This window comes from Phoca vitulina, unplaced genomic scaffold (genome assembly GCF_004348235.1).
Source record: "Phoca vitulina isolate PV1807 unplaced genomic scaffold, GSC_HSeal_1.0 scaffold3, whole genome shotgun sequence".
Classification (NCBI taxonomy): domain Eukaryota; kingdom Metazoa; phylum Chordata; class Mammalia; order Carnivora; family Phocidae; genus Phoca; species Phoca vitulina.
In genome coordinates, this window is record NW_022589706.1 from 22,363,529 (window position 1) to 22,387,402 (window position 23,874).

The 23,874-nt window shown below is 37.8% G+C and overlaps 1 pseudogene; it reads left to right on the forward strand.

The window, feature by feature from the left end:
* The first annotated feature begins 14,009 nt into the window (after positions 1 to 14,009).
* LOC116628851 overlaps positions 14,010 to 23,874 on the forward strand; it is a 30,407-nt pseudogene continuing 20,542 nt past the window's right edge.

The following is a 23,874-nucleotide window of genomic DNA, read 5'->3' on the forward strand; positions in this document are numbered from 1 at the left end:
CTCTATATCCCTAAAATATCTTCTCAAACAGAAGCCTCCTTATATAAATAGACCCATACGAGGCAAATGCATAGCATGATCATAGATATATCAACTTCATCATCTATGTGATGTCCTCTATGCTCTCCTAGGGGTCTATCAGCATCTCTCATTTCTCTGGGCCAGGCTGCTTCCCTGAGCACATCTCACACCCATACCCCAACTCAATTCACTGGTGGCTTAGAAGTTACTGTTTACCTACAGTTAGGCATCAGATGTCTTAAAACGGCAACCCTATATCTCAAACTTAGCTCTTTCCTCAGTTTGCATTGGACAGTGTGTTCTGATACACAGCTGACACTCCCATCATATTCCTGAGTCCAGGACAGGCTTGGCAGGAAAAGAATATAACTATCTATATTCAAACCACAGAGAGCTGTTGAGCTTGCTCTGGAATGTGTGCTGACATTAAGACGAAACTTTAATACTTAAACTGGTGAATGTGAGGATCATGGGAATGCAGACAAAATCACCTACAGACTCAGACATAAACCATTTTGGTTTTCATTCACTGTTCGTTTGATGAACATAACATAGACCTCAATAAACCCTGTGCTAGCTTTTATCATATGCTTTGCTTTTTGGCTCCTCAGAAATAAACAATAGGAAATAATATTATATTCAGGGAAAAGGCAAAAGAGTAAGTATAAAAGAGTTCTGGAATTTGACTCAACCAACCTAAATTAAAGATATATAATAGCTCAATAAAAATACACATGTCCCTTGTCTAAGGAAAAGTCATTTACCACAATCCACTTACTATGTTCTGCCTTATCTTTCTGTTTTTTCTGATTCATTTATGAACTCAGGACTTCACTTTTCTGGGCACAGGATAGAAGCTAAGCAAATGTATTTCATCAAATCATTCAGGCATCCCTTGTGTATCTCTCTGTCCAAATTTTCCTATTATAATGGCATGAGTCATATTGGATTTAAGGCCCATTCTAACCCACTATGACCTCATCTTAATTTGATTACCTCTGAAAAGACATTATTTTTACATAATGTCACATTCACACGTTCTGAGTAGATATTATTTTTGCAGGATAGTATTCAACCCAGCATAATTACACAAAAACCTTTTGAGCTATTAGAAGTGAAAGTGATCCTCTTTAAATCACTAGGACTTACTCTGGTAGCTACTGAACAGGTGTGTGCCTGAGGGGTGGATATTTTTTCCAACTTTAGCACAATATCTTTGGACCAATATGAAACTAACACAATGTGATTTTGAGAATCCATCATCAAAATTGCACAAGCAGGAGGATATACTTTCACAAGGCTTCATAGGTAATGTTGTTGATGGAAGGAAGACAAAGGAAGGTAAAATGGCTTATGTCCATGGGTAGCTAAGAATACTTATGTAAGAAATAGCCTCTAGAAGCTTCCAGAAGAGGTTGAGGAAAATTCTGGGAAAAAGTGAAGTATGAGGAGGAAACTACATGTCCATCAATAGAAGGTGGATAGAGTGAAATGATGATAGACAGAAATAGGTATTATAATAAGAATGGATGACCCACATTCTTCTGAAGCACAGACAAAACCCTGGACATGACACAATAAACAAGAACACTCTGAAAACTGGAAAGAAGGCACACTGCCAGGGCACCTGGGTGACTCAGTCAGTTGAGCTTCCGACTCTTGATTTCAGCACAGGTCATGATCTCAGGGGCGTGAGATCGAGCCCTGCATCAGGATCCACGGCTGAGCGTGGAGCCTGCTTGGGATTCTTTCTCTCTCTCTTTCTCTTTCTCCCCCACTTCTCCCCCCCCCCAACTCTTGCATTCTCTCTCTCTCTCTAAAAATTAACAAATAATTTTTTTTTTTTTTTAAAGAAGGCACACTGTCTAGGGTTTTCCATACTTGGTAGTGAATTCCCTGAATTTCCTTATCCCTTCTTGTATCCTGGACAGAGGGCTCGAAAAGTCCCCAACCTGGAACTACCAATAGGCATTGGCAAAACAAACAAACTAACAAAAAACCTTTAAGTCTTTGCCCCTAGCCGAAAGACCTGGAAAAACGTGTCTCACAGCAGAAAACCTTTTTGGCAACACTTACCCTATTTCAGCCAAACATAATGGAAAAATCACTACACTCTGCTTCTGTAGTTTTAACCGGGCTGAATGCACAGCTGATCTTCCACTCTCCCCACCCACCTTGCAAAAAGCAGGCAGCAGTATTTCTGATATTCCAACCTGTATTCAGTGGAAGCAGATGATGCTCCTCTTTCTTTGTTAAGGTAGTGTCAGTCCCCTAAGTGAAGCAAGCACTCATGCCCAAGATGCTAAGCTTCTGCCGCACCCTCCAACAAAAAGGGGTGTGAGTCACTCCGCTTCCCTCTGCCCTGGTGCCAGCTCACTGAGAAGCTGAGTTTACAACCCCACTTAGGAGCAACAGGTCAGTGTTGTTGGTTCCCCACTTTCACCAGAAAATTCCCACTTGAATTTTTACCCCAAGGTAGTCTGAGTCAGCTCTCACCACTTTTCCTGAGGTAGCAGCGGCAAGGTCCAGCAGAAAGCTGAACTTACACACCCTAATCTGGCTTGCTACACCTCAACAGGAAGAATGACTGCTAAAAGAGAAAATTAAATAACATCCAAAATCTCATAATATAATATCCATTGCTGAATGGGCATAATAGTAGAGATGACGGAGTACAGAATCAATGAACTAGAGGACTTGTTCAGATTTGCTCAATCTGAACAACAGAGAGAAAATAGAGCTTCCTGCCAAAAAAACACAAAACAATAATATCAAGGACAATAACAAATGAGATAAGTCTGTATCATTGAACTCCCAGAATGAGAGAAGAGAGTGAATGGGACTAAAATAATATCCAAAGAAATAGTGGCTAAAAACTTCCCAAATTTGTGGAAGAACAAAACCTACAGATTAAAAAAGCCAAGTAAGCAAGATGGCGGAGGAGTAGGAGACCTGGATTTCGTCTGGTCTCAGGAATTCAGCTGGATGGGGATCAAACCATTCTGAACACCTACAAACTCAACAGGAGATCGAAGAAAAGAATAGCAACAACTCTCTGAACAGAAAAGCGACCACTTTCTGGAAGGTAGGACATGCAGAGAAGTGAATCCGAGGAGATATTCGGGAGGATAGACGGCGGTGGAGGGGGGCTCCGTTGGCCACTTCTGGCAAGTGATAGAGCCACGGAGCACAAAATCAGAACTTTTAGAAGTCTGCTCCGCTGAGGGACGTCACTCCAGTGGCTAAGTGGTGGGTGGAACACTCGTGGGACAGTGTGGTCTCAGGACCCTCGTGGTCACAGAAAGACCGGGGGTGGCTGAGTGCGGCAGAGCTCCCAGGTATCGGAGCGGGGAAGCTGGCTGCAGGGACAGAGCCCAGGCGCGGGCTCTCAGCTCAGGGTTGCCATAAACCGTGATCCGGGGCACAGTCGAACCACTGCTCCTCCAGCAGGGACCCAGCAAGCGGCAGATCCGGGGAGACTCCCCTTCCTCCCCCGGGAGGAGCGGCATGGGAGCGCACCGCAGGGATCTGCGGGGTTTGGAGACTCCACACGGGGTCGTGTGCTGGAGATAGAAACGCTTGGTCTCAGGCCGGGTGGGCAGAGTGCAACCGGAGACCGGGGAGACAGGAGTGACTGACTGCTTTTCTCTGGAGGCGCACTGAGGAGTGGGGCCCCGAGTGCTCGGCTCCTCTGGGGCGGAGATTGGGAGGCCGCCATTTTCACTCTCGTCCTGCAAAGCTGTACGGAAAGGTTGCAAGGAATAAAAGCTCCCGAGAGCAAACCCGAGAAGAATACTTAGCTCGGACCGGCAAGGGAGGGGCAATTCTGCCTCTCGCAAAGACATTTGGGAACCACGGCAACAGGCCCCTTCCCCAGAAGATCAGCGAGAACAGCCAGCCAAGACCAAGTTTACCGATTAATGAGAATGACAGAACTCCAGCGCTAGGGGAATACTGCACATAGAATCCATGGCTTTTTTACCATGATTCTTTAGTCTTTCAAAGTTAATTTTTTTTAACTGTCTTTTTTTTTTTTTTTTGAGCTTTTCTTTTTCCCTTTTTCAACCAACATCTTATCAATCCCTTTTTAAAAATACATTTTTATTTTTCATTTTTAGAGTCATATTCTATCACTTCATAGTAGTTACCCTTATTTTTGGCATATATATATATGTTGTTCTCTCTTTAAAATTTTGAGATACAATTTCTTCTAACAGATCAAAATATACCCTAAATCTCTAGTGTATGGCTTTGTTCTAGTCTCCTGCTTGATCACATTCTCTCCCTTTTTTTTTTCTTTTTCTTTCTTTTTTTTTAATCCTCTTCTTTCTTTTTTCAAACAACTTCTTATCAATTCCTTTTATAATTTTTTTTTTATAATTTTCATCTTTACAGTCGTATTCCATCCCTTCATCATATCAATCCTTATTTTTGTACATATATAAGTTTTTCTTTCTTTAAAATTTTGGGAGGCACTTTCTTCTAACAGACCAAAATACACGCAAAATCTAGTGTGTGGCACTGATCTATATACCAACCTGATCATATTTGATCATATTGTTTTTGTTTTGTTTTGTTTTGTTCTGTTTTTGTTTGTTTTTATCTTTTTCTTTTTCTTTTTCTTTTTTCTTTCTTTCTCTTTCTTTTCCCCTGGCTTCAGGACTTTTCTGATTTGTTTAGAGTATATTTTCTGGGGATGTTGTTACCCTGTTAGCATTTTGTTCTCTCATTCACCTATTCTCCTCTGGACAAAATGACAAGATGGAAAAAATCACCTCAACAAAAAGAACAAGAGGTAGTACCGACTGCCAGGGACCTACTCAATACGGACATTAGTTCAAAGTCGGATCTAGAGTTCAGAATCATGACCTTAAAGATACTAGCTGGGCTTGAAAAAAGCATGGAAGTTATTAGAGAAACCCTTTCTGGAGAAATAAAAGAACTAAAATCTAACCAAGTTGAAATCAAAAAGGCTATTAATGAGGTGCAATCAAAAATGGGGTGCTAACTGCTAGGATAAATGAGGCAGAAGAAAGAATCAGTGAGATAGAAGACCAAATGATGGAAAATAAAGAAGCTGAGAAAAAGAGAGATAAACAACTACTGGATCATGAGGGCAGAATTCGAGAGATAAGCAATACCATAAGACAAAACAACATTAGAATAATTTGGATCTCAGAAGAAGAAGAAAGAGAGAGAGGGGCAGAAGGTATAATGGAGCAAATTATAGCAGAGAACTTCCCTAATTTGGGGAAGGAAACAGGCATCAAAATCCAGGAAGCACAGAGAACCCCTCTCAAAATCAATAAAAATAGGTCAACACCTGGACATCTAATAGTAAAACTTAAGAGTCTCAGAGACAAAGAGAAAATCCTGAAAGCAGCTCGGGAGAAGAGATATGTAACCTACAATGATAGAAACATTAGATTGACAACAGACCTATCCACAGAGACCTGGCAGGCCAGAAAGGACTGGCAGGATATATTCAGAGCACTAAATGAGAAAAATATGCAGCCAAGAATACTATATCCAGCTAGGCTGTCATTGAAAATAGAAGGAGAGATAAAAAGCTTCCAGGACAAACAAAAACTAAAGGAATTTGCAAACACAAAACCAGCCCTACAAGAAATCTTGAAAGGGGTCCTCTAAGCAAAGAGAGAGCCTAAAAGCAACATAGACCAGAAAGGAATACAGACAATATACAGTAACAGTGACCTTACAGGCAATACAATGGCCCTAAATTCCTATCTTTCAATAGTTACCCTGAATGTAAATGTGCTAACTGCCCCAATCAAAAGACAAAGGCTATCAGATTGGATTAAAAAACAAGACCCATCGATATGCTGTCTGCAAGAGACTCGTTTTAGACCCAAAGACACCCCCAGATTTAAAGTGAGGGGGTGGAAAACAATTTACCATGCTAATGGACACCAAAAGAAAGCTGGGGTGGCAATCCTTATATCAGACAAATTAGATTTTAAACCAAAGACTGTAATAAGAGATGAGGAAGGACACTATATCCTATTTAAAGGATCTATCCAACAAGAAGATCTAACAATTGTAAATATCTGCACCCCTAACATGGGAGCAGCCAATTATATAAGGCAATTAATAACAAAGAGCAAAGAAACACATCGACAACAATACAATAATAGTGGGGGATTTAATACCCCCTCACTGAAATGGACAGATCATCTAAGCAAAAGATCAACAAGGAAATAAAGACTTTAAATGACACACTGGACCAAATGGACTTCACAGACATATTCAGAACATTCCATCCCAAAGCAATGGAATACACATTCTTCTCTAGTGCCCATGGAACATTCTCCAGAATCAATCACATCCTAGGTCATAAATCAGGTCTCAACCGGTACCAAAATATGGGATCATTCCCTGCATATTTTCAGACCATAATGCTTTGAAACTAGAACTCAATCACAAGAGGAAAGTCAGAAATAACTCAAATACATGGAGGCTAAAGAGCATCCTACTAAAGAATGAATGGGTCAACCAGGAAATTAAAGAAGAATTAAAAAAATTCATGGAAACCAATGAAAATGAAAACACAACTGTTCAAAATCTTTGAGAGGCAGCAAAGGCAGTCCTAAGAGGAAAGTATATAGCAATGCAAGCCTTTCTCAAGAAACAAGAAAGGTCTCAAGTACACAACCTAACCCTACACCTAAAGGAGCTGGAGAAAGAACAGCAAATAAAGCCTAAACCCAGCAGGAGAAAAGAAATAATAACGATCAGAGTAGAAATCAATGAAATAGAAACCAAAAGAACAGTAGAACAGATCAAAGAAACTAGGAGCTGGTTCTTTGAAAGAATTAACAAGATTGATAAACCCCTGGCCAGACTTATCAAAAAGAAAAGAGAAATGACCCAAATCAACAAAATCATGAATGAAAGAGGAGAGATCACAACCAACACCAAAGAAATACAAACAATTATAAGAACATATTATGAGCAATTCTATGCCAGCAAATTAGATAACCTGGAAGGAATAGATGCATTCCTAGAAATGTATCAGCTACCAAACTGAACCAGGAAGAAATCGAAAACCTGAACAGACCTATAACTCACTAAGGAAATTGAAGCAGTCATCAAAAATCTCCCCACAAACAAAAGCCCAGGGCCAGATGGCTTCCCAGGGGAATTCTACCAAACATTTAAAGAAGAATTAATACCTATTCTTCTGAACTGTTCCAAAAAATAGAAATGGAAGGAAAACTTCCAACTCGTTTTATAAGGCCAACATTACCTTGATCCCAAAACCAGACAAAGACCCCATCAAAAAGGAGAATTACAGACCATTATCCCTGATGAACATGGATGAAAATATTCTCACTAAAATACTAGCCAATAAGATCCAACAGTATATTAAAAGGATTATTCACCATGACCAAGTGGGATTTATCCCTGGGCTGTAAGGTTGGTTCAACATCCGCAAATCAATCATTGTGATACAATACCTTAATAAAAGAAAGAACAAGAACCATATGATCCTCTCAATAGATGCAGAAAAAGCATTTGACAAAGTACAGCATCCTTTCTTGATCAAAACTCTGCAGAGTATAGGGATAGAGGGTACAGACCTCATTATCATAAAAGCCATCTATGAAAAACCGACAGCAAATATCATTCTCAGTGGGGAAAAACTGAGAGTTTTCTCCCTAAGGTCAGGAACACGACAGGGATGTCCACTATCACCACTGCTATTCAACATAGTATTAGAAGTCCTAGCCACAGCAATCAGAAAACAGAAAGAAATAAAAGGCATCCGAATTGGCAAAGAAGAAGTCAAACTCTCACTCTTTGCAGATGATATGATACTTTATGTGGAAAACCCCAAAGACTCCACCCTAAAACTGCTAGAACTCATACAGGAATTCAGTAAAGTGGCAGGATATAAAATCAATGCCCAGAAATCAGTGGCATTTCTATACCCCAACAACAAGACAGAAGAAAGAGAAATTCAGGAGTCGATCCCATTTACAATTGCACCAAAAACCATAAGATACCTAGGAATAAATCTAACCAAAGAGGCAAAGAATCTGTACTCAGAAAACTATAAAATAGTCATGAAAGAAATTGAGGAAGACACAAAGAAATGGAGAAACGTTCCATGCTCATGGATTGGAAGAACAAATATTGTGAAGATGTCAATGCTACCTAGAGCAGTCTACACATTCAGCGCAATCCCTATCAAAATACCATCAACTTTTTTCAAAGAAATGGAGCAAGTAATCCTAAAATTTGTATGGAACCAGAAAAGACCCCGAATAGCCAGAGGAATGTTGAAAAAGAAAAACAAAGCTGGCGGCATCACAATTCCGGACTTCCAGCTCTATTACAAAGCTGTCATCATCAAGACAGTATGGTACTGGCACAAAAACAGACACATAGATCAATGGAACAGAATAGGGTGCCCAGAAATGGACCCTCAACTCTATGGTCAACTAATCTTTGACAAAGCAGGAAAGAATGTCCAATGGAAAAAAGACAGTCTCTTCAACAAATGGTGTTGGGAAAATTGGACAGCCACATACAGAAGAATGAAACTGAACCATTTCCTTACACCACACACAAAAATAGACTCACAATGGTTGAAAGACCTAAATGTGAGACAGCAGTCCATCAAAATCCTAAAGGTGAACACAGGCAGCAACCTCTTCGACCTCAGCCGCAGCAACTTCTTCCTAGAAACATCGCCAAAGGCAAGGGAAGCAAGGGCAAAAATGAACTATTGGGACTTCATCAAGATAAAAAGCTTTTGCACAGCAAAAGAAACAGTCAACAAAACAAAAGACAACCGACAGAATGGGAGAAGATATTTGCAAATGACATATCAGATAAAGGGCTAGTATCCAAAATCTATAAAGAACTTCTTAAACTCAACACCCAAGGAACAAATAATCCAATCAAGAAATGGGCAGAAGACATGAACAGACATTTTTCCAAAGAACACATCCTAATGGCCATAAGACACATGAAAAAGTGTTCAATATCACTTGGCATCAGGGAAATCCAAATCAAAACCTCAATGAGATACCACCTCACATCAGTCGGGATGGCTAAAATTAAGAAGTCAGGAAATGACAGATGTTGGCGGGGATGCGGAGAAAGGGGAACCTTCCTACTCTGTTGGGGGGAATGCAAGCTGGTGCAACCACTCTGGAAAACAGTATGGAGGTTCCTCAAAAAGTTGAAAATAGAGCTACCATATAATCCAGCAATTGCACTACTGGGTATTTACCCCAAAGATACAAATGTAGGGATCCGAAGGGGTACATGCACCCTGATGTTTATAGCAGCAATGTCCACAATAGCCAAACTGTGGAAAGAGCCTAGATGCCCATCGACAGATGAATGGATAAAGAAGAAATGGTATATATATACAATGGAATATTATGCAGCCATCAAAAGGAATGAGATCTTGCCATTTGCAACGACATGATGGAACTGGAGGGTGTTATGCTGAGCAAAATAAGTAATTCAGAGAAAGACATGTATCATATGACTTCACTGTTATGAGGAATTCTTAATCTCAGGAAACAAACTGAAGATTGTTGGAGTGGGGGGTGGGGTGGGAGGGATGGGGTGGCTGGGTGATAGAAATTGGGGAGGGTATGTGCTATGGTGAGCGCTGTGAATTGTGCAAGACTGTTGAATCACAGATCTGTACCTCTGAAACAATGCAATATATGTTAAGAAAAAAAAAAAAAAGAAGAACATAGCAGGAGGGGAAGAATGAAGGGGGGGAAATAGGAGGGGGAGATGAACCATGAGAGACGATGGACTCTGAAAAACAAATTGAGGGTTCTAGAGGGGAGCGGGGTGGGAGGATGGGTTAGCCTGGTAATGGGTATTAAAGAGGGCACATTCTGCATGGAGCACTGAGTGTTATGCACAATGAATCATGGAACACTACATTAAAAACTAATGATGTAATGTATGGTGATTAACATAACAATAAAAAAATCAGTTAAAAAAAAAAAAAGCCGAGTGAACTCCAAAAAGGATAAACAAAAATAAATTCATGCTAGAACACATTATAATTAAACTAAAAATTGAAGACAATGAAAATATCTTGAAAGAAACTAGAGAGAAATTTTACATTACATGTAAGGGAACACCAATTCAAATGACTGCAGATCTCTCATCTTCTTCCAGAAAGAAGTAGCAAAATGTCTTTCAAGTACTAAAAGAAAAGAACTGTCAACCATAAATATTGTAGAAATATTTCTTAATTCCTAAAAGAAATTAAGATTAGAGAGGACATAAAGTCATTGTCAGACAAACTAAGAGAATTTGTTGTTAGTAGATCTACCCTTAAAGAATGGCTAAAGAAAATTCTCTCAACAGAAAGAAAATAATAAGAGAAGTAAGCTTGAAATTTCAGAAAAGAATACTATTAGAATGGATAAAAACCGGGGTAAATATTATAAATTTATTGAGTAACGGACTTAAAAATACCACATTCTTTGCTAACACCAAAGATATAAATCTCCACTTTAATATTAATATCAATATATTATATATGTGTATCTATATGTTTGTGTTTACTTCTTGTTGTAAATTGTCACATAGGCAGAAGAAAACTTAATCCTAATCATCCAGATTCCATGCAAAAGTTCAACACAATTAACCCCATTTATCTGGATATAAGTTCTCTAAGTTTCTAAGCCTGTAGAACACAATCACAAATAAGAACTGAATGTAAAGGCCTTTGAATATCTCAAATAGCTTTTCCTTTCCTTGCTATATTGAAGTCCTGATTATTGTGCATATACTTTTTTAAAAGACTCTTATTTAAATTAGCTCTCACCAAACTCCAGCAATCTGATTTTCAAATATCCTGGCAAACTCTGAGAAAATAAATGGGGATTGGATGATGGAGGAGGGCTGGAAATTTCTAAGAGTAGGCATTCCATTCCAGGAAGGAAGAGGAGAAAACAATTCAAATAAAGATGCAAAATATTATTACACTATACTTATAAACTATTAAAGGAGACGGAAATATTTAGATATCTTTTTTAAATTTCCATTAGTAATATCTTATATATGTTTAGTTAATTCTAAGAGTATTTCCCATAAAAGACAAGATTTGGGGTTCTGTCTTTGAGAAAAATGTTTAAGAATTTTTAGGCCAATCATGTTAGCTCAATATTATGGAGTATCTAAAAAACAACATAAAACTAAACAACATCAAAACACTCACAAGTATAAAATTGCAATTTATACATAACACACAACAGTATGATAGAATAACACAGAATAAAAACAACTATGACCCTGTGAATAGAAATTGTTTCAGACCAATCTTATATCCTTTTGTCACAGTTAAAAGTCATGTTAATCAAGTCATGTCACTTACCTGTGCTTCAAGAAGGCTTTTGCATATCTTAATGTATATTTTTTTTTAAATAAAAATACACAATCCCTCATTTTGATTCCCAGGCTTTTAATATCAAAAATATGAAGGGACCATATGAAGAAGTAGAAGTTTATTTTCTATTGATTGTAAAAATACATACCATCAATAAAAACCTGCTATTTCAGGGGCGCCTGGGTGGCTCAGTTGTTAAGCGTCTGCCTTCCGCTCGGGTCATGATCCCAGGGTCCTGGGATTGAGCCCCACGTCGGGCTCCCTGCTCAGCGGGAAGCCTGCTTCTCCCTCTCCCACTCCCCCTGCTTGTGTTCCCTCTCTTGCTGTGTCTCTTTGGCTCTGTCAAAATAAATAAATAAAATCTTAAAAAAAAACAAAAAAAACAAAACCTGCTATTTCGGCAACACTTTGAAAGAATTTGCATTTTATTAAATACTATCATATCCATAACTTTCAAAAAAGCATTTAAAAGGGTGCCTGGGTGGCTCAGTCGGTTAAGCTGCTGCCTTCGGCTCAGGTCATGATCCCAGGGTCCTGGGATTGAGGCCCGCATCGGGCTCCCTGCTCAGTGGAGAGTCTGCTTCCCCTTCTCCCTCTGCCTGCCTCTCTGCCTACTTGTGGTCTCTATCTCTCTGTCAAATAAATAAATAAAATCTTAAAAAAAAAAAGAAAGCTTTTAAAAATAACTTTAAATATACCAAAAACATATAAAGGTTTCATGGACAACATGTTTTTTCTTAAGAGACTTCAATATATTAGGCAGAAAATTTTACATAAGTAAAAGTCAATAATGTATTACATGTACTATAATACAAATATTAGCAGGAAGAAAGAGAGGATGGAGAAATGAATTTCACATGGAAACGAGACAAAGTAGGTGATGCTTGGGCTGATTCTTAAAAGATGATCAAGTGAAAAAAGGAAGGCTGGGAATTCTAGATAGAAAAACTATGCAAAGCAAAGTAAGCTGAGATATTAAAAAAATATTTTTTTGTTTTTGTTTTGTTTTGTTTTTTTGGGTTTTGTTTTGTTTTGTTTTGTTTTCCTTCCATGTTAAAAGGTCTCTATATGGGGTTGAAGTTAGAAGAGAAGTCTGGGCTCCAGGTAAATATTTACAGTATACTTACATGTTGGTGGTGGTTGAAACCTTGGGTAAGAATGAACTTTCAGGAGACACTAGGACTTCTTTCCTAAAATAGAAAATCTAAGAAATATGTAACATTTTAAGAACAAGCAAAAGAAGATAAGAAACTTGCTGAAGAGATTATTTCCTATAGGAATAAGGACATGATTTTGGAATCTAATGATACAAAATGCTCTCAGGGGAGTGTGGAAGCCTAATATTGAATTAAGTGGTAGTTTACAAAATCCTAGCCATTTTTACTCAGCTTTAAATATTATACAACTGCTAGACAAACCTTGTCAAGCAAGATAATAATTAGCAACCTATTCGAGGACCTGCCTTCCATGTGTTTAGTGGTGGAGGTGATTTTTCTTTTTCTTTTGAGTTGTACAGCAAGGGAACAATAAGGAAAATATAAAAGCATCACACATGCTTTAGAAGGAGAGTTGGAGAAGCCATTTGAAGGCTCATGCTTCATGAAGTGGTCACATAGTATATTGTTTGCACAAGAGAAATAAATGACTGATTTTAGATCAGTTCAGCATTAGCACTTATGTGGTAAAAACCAAACAAAAACTTTTATGCATCATGCCTTATCCTAGACACACTCACAATCTTTACTACAAAAAAGTAACATTAAAATAAATTTCATGTATTTGCCTATGAAAGATATATGTAAATTCTGATCATGACACTATAAAAGGGCATTTTTAAGTTTTATCAAGCCTAATAGTCTCAAAAATGCTATTTATAATATATTAAGATTTCATGTAAACTCCCCTTCAGCATATTTAACAGAAACTGCTAAATCTGGGATATGGAAATTTTAAAACTATTTTTCACACTTTATTTGGTACCTTATTTCTTGCTCTGCTAGACTGCTAACAAATAGCGATGATATTCATTTCAAGAGGAACTTTAGAAACCAGTTGCTTTTTGATTTATCTCTTTGAATATGGCCCAGAGCTTAGAAGATCTATTTCTCTGGTCAAACAATCCCTTTGGGTAGGATTTGACTGGAGGGATAGTGAAAGATCTTTACAATGATTATGCAGCGTACATAAAATCCTTACCATGAGAGTCTCTTGCCTGGAAAGAGACAAGATCTTGAGGAAATGGAGCTGAAATGCACAAATACAGTAGAAAAACTAATGTAGTAATTCTGAAGCAAGAATACTTTTATTTACATGGATGAATTATATCATTTTCTAGCTAAATGCTTTGATAATCTAAAGAGTCAAAAAGTAAGATTTGTTGGGAAGAGTGGAGGCATGAATAGTCAAGAACCTAGGACACCACAGATTTGAGAGTAGAAGTCTAGAATTCCAAGAGAAGCATATAGTAGCCCTGCTTATGCAGGGTTTCACTTTCCTTGGTTTTAGTTACCCCAGTCAACCACAGTCCAAAAGCAGATGATCTTCCTTCTGACATATTGTCAGAAGGTCAATAATAGCTTAACTCTATATCACAATGCCTACGTCATTCTCCTTGCTTCATCTTACCTGCAGGTAAGGGGAGACTGCTGTATTTTGGGGGCTGGAAAACAGGGAATTGAAATAGCATCCAAGTAGCTGGGAAAAGTGAGAGATCTTCCCCAATGTTGATGTTTCCTTCCATATAGAGTATTTCATCCAAAGTCTTTATACTTCTTACCTTCTCCCCACCACTCATTCAGTGCCTCCACCCACTAGGGGGAAGGGATGGCTTGCCTGACACTCTAGTTGAAAGGAGGAACTAGTCCTATGTACCAAACCCCTACTTCTTTATCTTTTCATTCTTCTCTTGGGGAGAAGCTGCCTGATGTGGCAGTCTTCAGAGGCAGGATGGACCTCCCACATAAAATTTAGTTTGAGTGTTGAGACTGGTGATATCTCTCTCTCTCTCTCTGTCTCTCTCTCTCTGTCTCTCTCTCTCACACACACACACACACATACACACGCAGAATATGAAAAAGTTAGTCACATCATGAAGCTCTCTAGTGATAGCAGGGAAGGCTCCTAAGCAGTTTCTTCAATGATTTGAGGGAGCCAGGATGTGTGACTAGCTTTGGCTTTTATTGAGGTCAGGTGTGGGGCTGGACAGAGATTTCCTCTACGCATGCACAGGCCAGGGCAGGCATGGCAGTGCCAAAGGAGGGAGCATCTGGGCTTTCATAATGGCTTGCCCAGATGTGAGGAAAGAGTGGAAAAGGGATGGGTGGAGCTTGAAAGCTTTCAGCAAACATCAAACATGGAGTAAGATTTTTTATTTCATTGCCACATAAGTATGTGCATACCTCTTCGTTTCTTCAATCCCACAGGGGCTGGCCTTTCTGGTAAAGAAGCCTACCCTGGCCCAACATTACTTGCAACTGGATTGCTAAAGGCTTCCCGATTCTGCATTCAGGTGCCTGGAGAAGTCAAATCATCCAAACTTCCTTTGTCAGGGGCTATGTGTTAATCACTTTGATGTGTTAATCCCTTTGTTTTATTTCTTAATTGTTTCATATCTTGAGCAGAAAAGAGGAGACTACTCATTGCCTGTAGCTGCCGCCCCCTCAGGGAAGAAAATAAAAAGACTCAGACATAAAGATGTTGTAAGGACATATGGTCAAATAAAATTTCAAATTCTAAATTTTTTCAAGGCTTATCCTAAATCTGACATTACAAATATTTATTCAACTAATACTAAATCAGTAAATGTGGAAATGAATATCCCACAAATGTAATCTCAATAGACACTCATTAGCTATTTCTCAGGTCATTTTAGACTTGGAGATTTTTATTCCATATAATAAAATGACATAATCTCTAAGAAAAAGACAAATACCATATTTGTCAGTAGTTGGAGTGATCTGGGACATAGGAATCACACTCATTTAATAACTATTCTCCACCTATAGGAAGAAATGAAGGAGATACAGCCCTAAAAGTATGTCTAAAGTAGTGTTTTAAAATGTTCAGAAGAATAAAAGATGTGCATTCACATACACATTCAGAATAAAAAAAAAAAAAAATCACATCATGAAGCTTTCTAGTGATAGCAGGGAAGACTCCTAGTTTCTTCAATGATTTGAGGGAGCCAGGACAGTGTTTCTGTCTTACCCATTCAAAACTACATCTCTTGTACTTAGCTTAGTTTTTGAAACATAGTAGGTATTTAATAAAACTTGGGTAAATTCTCAGGATAGGAATCAGGTGATGGGGTAGGGGAGGTGCTGTTACAAGTCATCACAAACAATGAAAGCAAACACATGCAACTAACAAAGCAGTCCAGGACAGAAGAGAAGGAAATGAACTTATACTAGCATTAGCCCTGAGTACCTGAAAATGCAAACATTACTTTGGATGACTAATATTTATTTATTTATTTATTTATTTTTATTTTTATTTTTTTTAAAGATTTTTATTTATTTGACAGAGAGGCACAGCGAGAGAGAGGGAACACAAGCAGGGGGAGTGGGAGAGGGAGAAGCAGGCTTCCCGCGGAGCAGGGAGCCCGATGCGGGGCTCGATCCCAGGACACTGGGATCATGACCTGAGCCGAAGGCAGACGCTTAACGACTGAGCCACCCAGGCGCCCCTGGATGACTAATATTTAATATGCAGTAACATATATTAGGATGGGAGAATAGATGGGAAGTAAGAACCAAAAAAAGCTTATTACTATTTTTTTTTTAAAGATTTTATTTATTTATTTGACACAGAGAGACACAGCGAAAGAGGGAACACAAGCAGGTGAAATGGGAGAGGGAGAAGCAGGCTTCCCGCCAAGCAGGGTGCCCAATGGGGGGCTCGATCCCAGGACCCCGGGATCATGACCTGAGCCAAAGTCAGATGCTTAACGAACTGAGCCACCCAGGCACCCCAAAGCTTATTACTATTAATATTATCCCTTTTATCTAAAGATTTTATTGATTTATTTGACAGAGAGAGACCCACCGTGAGAGAGGGAACACAAGCAGGGGGAGTGGGAGAGGGAGAAGCAGGCTTCCTGTCGATCAGGGAGCTCGATGAGGGGCTCAATCCCAGGACCCTGGGATCATGACCTGAGCTGAAGGCAAATGTTTAATGACTGAGCCACCCAGGCATCCCCCCTTTTTTTTAATCTCAGGATTTTGTGGCCTGGGGAAGGATGGATTAAATTAGACTTTTTAAGGAAATAAGTATATATTAATGTGGAATCTAAATTATGGCAATAGATCATTTTCATATACCACTTTCACTTAATGATTCCTCTTTCCTTCATCATATGTGTCAGGCAAAGGGGCATCTTTCCATGTATCTTTCAATGACAGCATAATATCACAGACAAGGCTGAATTTTTGTGTGGGCAAAGCACTAAAGAAATCGGTCAAGTAACGGAGATATCAACGTTACTAGATTTTGGATTATAGAAAAGTACATGCTCATGAGAAACGACACATTCAAATCTCAGCAGCTAGGGAAGCCTCTCTTCTCTTCTGCTACTTACTAGGATATCAGATGTCAGTGTGATGTAAGCGTAGTTATAAAAATCTGCGTCTTGGTTTTCTCATTGTTAAAATAAGCATAGTATCATACGTCAGCTGTAGATACCCACTGTTATTGCTTGTTCAGGATACTTTCACTCTTTCTCTGGTTACAAATTCTTCTTTCCTCTGGGAAATACATATAGTTCTATTTGAAAGGTCCCACACGGTCTCATGACCCAGACCTGCTCAGCAACATTACCTAATCTTCTTAGCACAGTGGTTAGTTCATGTATAGGCATGTTACACTAACTGTCCAAACTAAGTGCCACTGGGGGCTTTTCTACCTATGCCTTAAGAAGATTCTCCTTCCACGGGGCCATTATAATGTCAGGATGAAGGTCATTGCCCACCATCATGCCCACCATTGGAAGACAATCTATTTAAGAGATTGAAAGAAAAGGATCCCTGAATATATCACTTGCATTGGTGGTTCAGTGGTAGAATTCTCGCCTGCCTGAAGATATCACTTGAGCCCTGAATTCAGCAATACCCGGAGCCAAAACAACCTGGATTTTTCAGTGACTTGAACCAACTAATTTATTTTTGTGGGTAAGCTAACTTGAGTTGTAATGCTATATTAATATCACTAAGAAATACAACCTCATATCTTGTTACACTGACCAATGCACATTTATTGCCACATAAATGGAAACACTAAGAAAATATTAGCTTCCTCATGCTGGATACAGCTCTGAAAGTATTTCTAAAGTAGTGTTTTAAAATGTTCAGAAAAATAAAAGATACATTATAACCTTTTTTTTCCCTACAGACCATCTTGACTTCTTCCAATGGGTGTCATGCCAAGGGTGAATGTGCTACTTGTACATGAAGGAAAGCAGTTTGTATGGAAGAACGTTAAGCCTGCACCTTCCCCTGTCACATATTTCATTGTTTCCTGCTGAAAATTATTGAGTGAATAAGGTATATTCACAACCACAAGAGAGTTCATCAGGCTGTGAAACATGTTTCTTCAATGGTTTTACGGTAGTGAAAACAATTTTCAGAGTCCTAGCATGTGCGAGATAGCTGGGAGACTACATAAGAGAGGCTGTGAAAAGGAGTGTAAAAGGGAGAAATAAAAACTAAATATATCATCCCCACACTTGTCTTTTTTTTTTTTCTTTCTTTTGACGATGGTTTGCATGGGGGTGAATGTGCATGAAGACACAATGCACTTTTTAAGGGCTATGTTTCTTGAAATACATCAAAGAGCCTGAGAGAAAGCAGAAAACTACAAATAGACTTCAAGAGAGTCTTTTCTTTTTCTATTAAAAACATCAGCATCTATAAAGGAAATAAAAGAACTGCATTAGACCTAAATGATCTTAGAAAAGTGTCAGAAGAACTGACAGGTTAATGAACGGTCTATCATTATTTTATTTTATTATTCCCTTCTGGGAAAACAAAGCAAAGAAATGGCTGACTTTAAGTCCATTGCCGAAGAGTTATACAATTATATTTTCCTCTTATTGTTTATCATGTGTAGAGAGTATCTTTTATGCAACCAATTCTGTTAAGCGTAAATCAATAACCCAACAGATGAGTCCATTCAAATGGCATTCATTGAAGACCTACTATATGGTAGGCACTCGGTTAGGCTCTGCATGGAAGATAAACTACAACATGGCCCCTGATCTCAGGGAGCTCAAAGACTAGATAATCTGGGAAAAGAAAGTAATTATTCAAGCAACATGCTCAGTTCCAGATGTGCATGTTCACTATTATTTATTTAGGTTATACCATGGAGGACTAGCCTACCCAACTAGAAGTTTAATAAATATTTAGTCTTCTAGTATTCATTATTTTAACCAGGCAGGAGATCTGGAAAGTAATTTAGTAATTTAGAAACATTTTGAAATATTTTACTTGATCCTGTTCTTTATGCTAAGGAAACTGCTAGAATAATACTGTCATGGACACTCACAGAAGAAAGAATGGTCTAAAATCTGCTCCAAATCTCTAAATTGACTCTACCCAGAAGGGACAAAGCATGAGTGCAAGTAGAAAGAGATTTAAAAAAATGGATTACTGACCGGCTTTCTTCATACCTGATGCACTGTAGGCTCTAGTGTTATAAAGAAGGGTTCCTACTGTCTATCTAGTGCAGTCACTTAATGTAGAGAGTCTTCATTGGTTTGTATCAACACCAACACCAGGAAGCTGAGCTGCATATAACATTTTAACACAAAATGCTCTGGGGAAATTCTGTGGCCTCTAGTTCTTTCTTTATGCCTACAAAATTCACCAGGATTAGGGGCCACTTTTTCTATATATGAATGATTACAAAGTATCCAGGTGATGTGAGATTTTTCTCTTACCCTAAAGAAAATTATAACTGTGTGACCAATAGCTTACCCTCTACAGCTTTTCAATACCCTCTTTTGTATCAAGCACATGTTATAGTTATTTTCCCTTTATTTTATTTCCTGTGCACAGAATGCAAATTGAGGTCATATACTCTGCTGTTTGCTTGACACAACAGAGATAATCAACAATTAACAAATATTTTATCATAAATGAGAGAATTGTTGGACTTGCTGTTCCTAAAATGTCACTTATCAGATGCAGAGGAAAAGGAAACAACTTTTTTTTTTTTTTTTTTACTGTTACTCTAGTGAGATAGATGCATCAAATTAGATTTGGCTGGTTCCTAGAAAATTTTCAAACCATACAAGTTCCTCTATATGCAATTTTGTAAAGATTTTAAACTTCAGTTTTTGTATTGAAAAATACTTGCATCCACGCTAAAGTTGTAAAAAGTCTCTGCATTTGCTTCAGTGCTTATGTATTCAGTCTAATAGTAATAACACTAGTGTAGAATCTTATCTCATATATAATTTTATTCAATGATTTATAGGGTTATATACATACAAAATTGTGTGTGTGTGTGTGTGTGTGTGTAAAGGTAAAGGATATATTAAATTGCCTACCATCCCCCCATCCATTCTCAGAGAATAAACTCTAGGGATACCGTTTATTTGATCAGGGGTGAGTCCCTAACTGAAGCTGACCAATCAGATTCTCTCACCTGGAAAATTGGAAAAGAGATAGAGTGATGTCAGTAAGTCTTCAGTTTGCAGTTGAAATGGGAAAAACACAGGCCTTGTTTCCTATTTCTTCCCACTCAGAAGGAAGACAGGACATCTGTCTGTAAAGTGCATGCAATCCCTCATCAATCAACACAAAGGAAGGAGTTGCCTTGTTTCAGAAAGGCTTTCTGGTTCTTGATCCTGGGCCCTTATAAAGCCTGGCTTTCTTCCTCTCCTTGATTTTCCTGGACACCCTATATCCTGCCAACAATCAAAATGTTTTTCTTAAGCTAATTTCAGTTGTCTTCAATTGTTTTACAATTCTGATGACAATCTTCCAGTTTAATTCAATAATTTAGGAAATATTGATTGAGGAGTTACTCTGTATTCTGTATTGTGGAATGGTGAGATATATAGAAAAAAAAAATTCCCTCAAAGAATTTATTTTGTAGTGGAGAAAGTAGACATTCAAGTGGGTAACTTAGTTATATGTATCGTGTTATTATAAATGACAGAAAATCTCCTATAAGCAAACAGAGAAGTGCTGAAAAAGATTGAGCTGCAGGGAGAAAGTCATGGAATTTCAAGGAGAGTAAGGCTGCTACATGAGTGAGGTGTAGAAATACAGCCAGACTTAATTTGACAAGGAAAGAAAGAAGAACATTATAGACAGAGGGAAGGACAGGGGGAGGGGAATGGAGATGTGAAGTCCTCCATTTAGCAATATAAACACATACTGTAGGCCGGCCACCATTGGAAGCAGCAGTTAATAAAATAATAATAAATTCTCCCCTCATGATACTTTCATGATATTTATCCTTTGGGGAAGGAGACTTATTATGTCTTATATATATGGTATTTAAGATAATATATAATACGTACAACACAATAAATGAAGAAAGCATATAGGATTGTTCTCCAATTAGCCTGAATCAGAATCGCCTGAAAGGCTTGTTAAAACTTAGATTGCTGGTCTCCCTTCCTCACATTTCTGACTCATAGGCATGGATTGAGGGCTGAGAATTTTCATTTCTAAGAAGCTCTCAGGTGAGGATGCTGCAGCTACTCTGGCCATCACACTTTGAGAACCACTGATACAGTATATTAGATAGCAATAAGTGTTATAAAGATAAAAATGTCAGGAATCTTGGAGAGGGTTGTCATGTTAAATTGATGCTCAGGCAAAGTTTCTCTGAGAAGCCTGAAGAGGGGAGGGACCCAGCTGTGTGAATATCTGGGGAAAGATCACTCTAGGCATTTACTTAGTGTGATATGGGAAGTCATTGTTGAGTTTTAAGCAGACATGTGACATGGTCTTGCATGATCTCTCCATTGAAACAGACTTACTATAGCTTCCCCATTGAGAATAGATGGAAATGAAAGGAGGCAGAGAAATGAAACCAATAAGGAATCTATTGCAATAATAACATTAGCAAGAGTGATGGAGATTTGACCTTAAGTTACTAATGAAAACATGGCTAGAATAAAGGTGGAAAGATATATTTTGAAGGTAGAAGCTTCGGATAAAATAATGAATTGGTTGTGGGATGTGAAAGAAAAAAAAATAGTCAAAAATGATTGCTAGAATTTTGGTCTTAAAAAGATGGACTTGCCATTAACTGTGACTGGAAAATCCGTGAGAGGAGAGGGCTTAGGGAGAAAGATCACAAGCTCAGTTTCTGGCATGTTCATTTTGAGTCACCTACTAAAAACTCAGGCAGGTATATAGAATAGCAATTTGTATTTAAGTATCTGGAGTTCAGGGTAGAAGCCTGAGCTCAAGCTATAAACTTGAGTGCCATGCATGTTTATGTTTGTTTATAAAGGGATTGAATGCAGATAGAAAAACAGATGTGATCTAAGGGCTAAGCCCCAGGGGGATATGAGGGTAGAGAGCTGAGGGGAATAAAGAAAAAAGAGGAATAGCCAGTGATAAAAACAGAGCCTGAGAGTAGATGTTGCCTAAAAGCCAAAGAAAGTGTTTCAAAGTAAAGAAGCTGAACAGCAAAAATAGGCAGAAATATGCAGAGTTTAAGGAAAATTTAAAAACAAAGATTACGATTGGCAGAATTTGATTTGGAGTTGATAAGTAAAAGAGGAAGAAAATGCTCTGACATCACCAGTCCCAAGTATTACCTCCTGAAGAGAAAACAGTCATTGTTTTGGAGATGAAGCCAAGGAGTTGCAGTGAGTGCATTTCCCATAAAAACCATCTGTTCTGATGAAGCTGAAACTCTTTAGCTCTATGAATATAATTTATTTAATGTCCGGAAAGAATTCAATGCTTTGAATACAGGTGCTAAACACAACTAAAGGAAGTAGCTTATTTTCTGAGATAAGTAGAATAATTATGAGCATTTTTTTTTTTTTTACATCTAAAAAGCGGGTTCCATCAATGATTCTTGAGAACAACGATGTAGCTAGCTTTTAAAAGATGAAAGTAATGGTGCACTTTGAAGCAGACCTCAAAATTATCTGTCTTTAATAGAAAGTCATTATGCATTTGTACATAATGCAAGAACAAGTGCTGACTGACATTTCCAACTGGGAAAAGTTAAATAGTATTCTATCAACTGGCAAATAGCTAGTGATTCTTGGTGATGAAAATAATTATGACACATTATCTATAATGTTTGTATCTTTGAGAGGAAGGTGATTTACTTGGGATACATAACAGGAGAAGAACATTTGGGGATGCAAATAGTTCTCTTCAAGATGACTGTTTATGCTGGAATATTAAGTTTCCATTTGTGGTAAATGGGAAAGCAGATGGCTAAATAAAAATATTTTGTCAAGTTTGTAACATAAACTACCTAGTTGTAGAAAAAACATCTTTCTCATCATTGGAAGGAATAGAAAGTGAGATGTAAACATAAATAGACTAATTTTTCCAGGATGGAGTTACCCTTTGGGTTTTGAGCACCCATTAATTTAAAGATTTCTCCACAGTTAACTAGTTAGTCAATCATATAGATGGTCCACAGATATTTCTTGAGCTCCTACTATATTCAGGCACTGTTTTTGTTGCTGTGGGGATATAGAAAACAAAGAGACATAAATTCTGACTTCCAGTCTCTAATATATGATAATAAAAATAAGGCATGTACTTAAATTCTCTCAGGAACAAATATTTATTAATCACTTACTCCGTCTGCTGGAAATACAAGTGTAAATAATATATGAGGATATAAAAATGAATTAGATACTTCTAAGTTAAAATGTAAAGATATTTAATATTAATATTTTATAGTGGTTTCTGCTGTTGAATGAAATGGTGGAACAATATAAAAGGTATTACTTTTTAATTCAAACATTTCAGTGTTGCTTAATGTTTAACAAATTGTATGAAGTATGTTATTATTTTTATCATTATCATTAATAATGGCAAAGACCGTTATTTGTTCAGTACTTTCTGTGTCAGTCCTTTCATGCATTATCTCATTTAATTGTCAAACCAATTCTTGATGAACACTTATAATACACCCAACTTATAAATGAGGTAACTGAAGCTTAAGGAAACTAATTAATTACTTTGCCAAAGATCATATTAAGTGGCAGTCACATTTTAACCCAGTTTATTTAACTTCAATACTCAATGTTTTGTATTCTACTTCACACACACACAAAATAAATGTGGAGTGGAGAGAGAAGAGTTTAAGTACAAAGAAAATGGAAGGTTTTGTGGAGGAGGCTGGACTTTTGTTAGGTTGCCTTACGTTCTGCATACTATTTCAACAGGATGATTCAGAACATGGAAGGCACTAACTAGTGAATACAGTTTGACTGGAATGTCTGATTTTTGAATGAGATATTT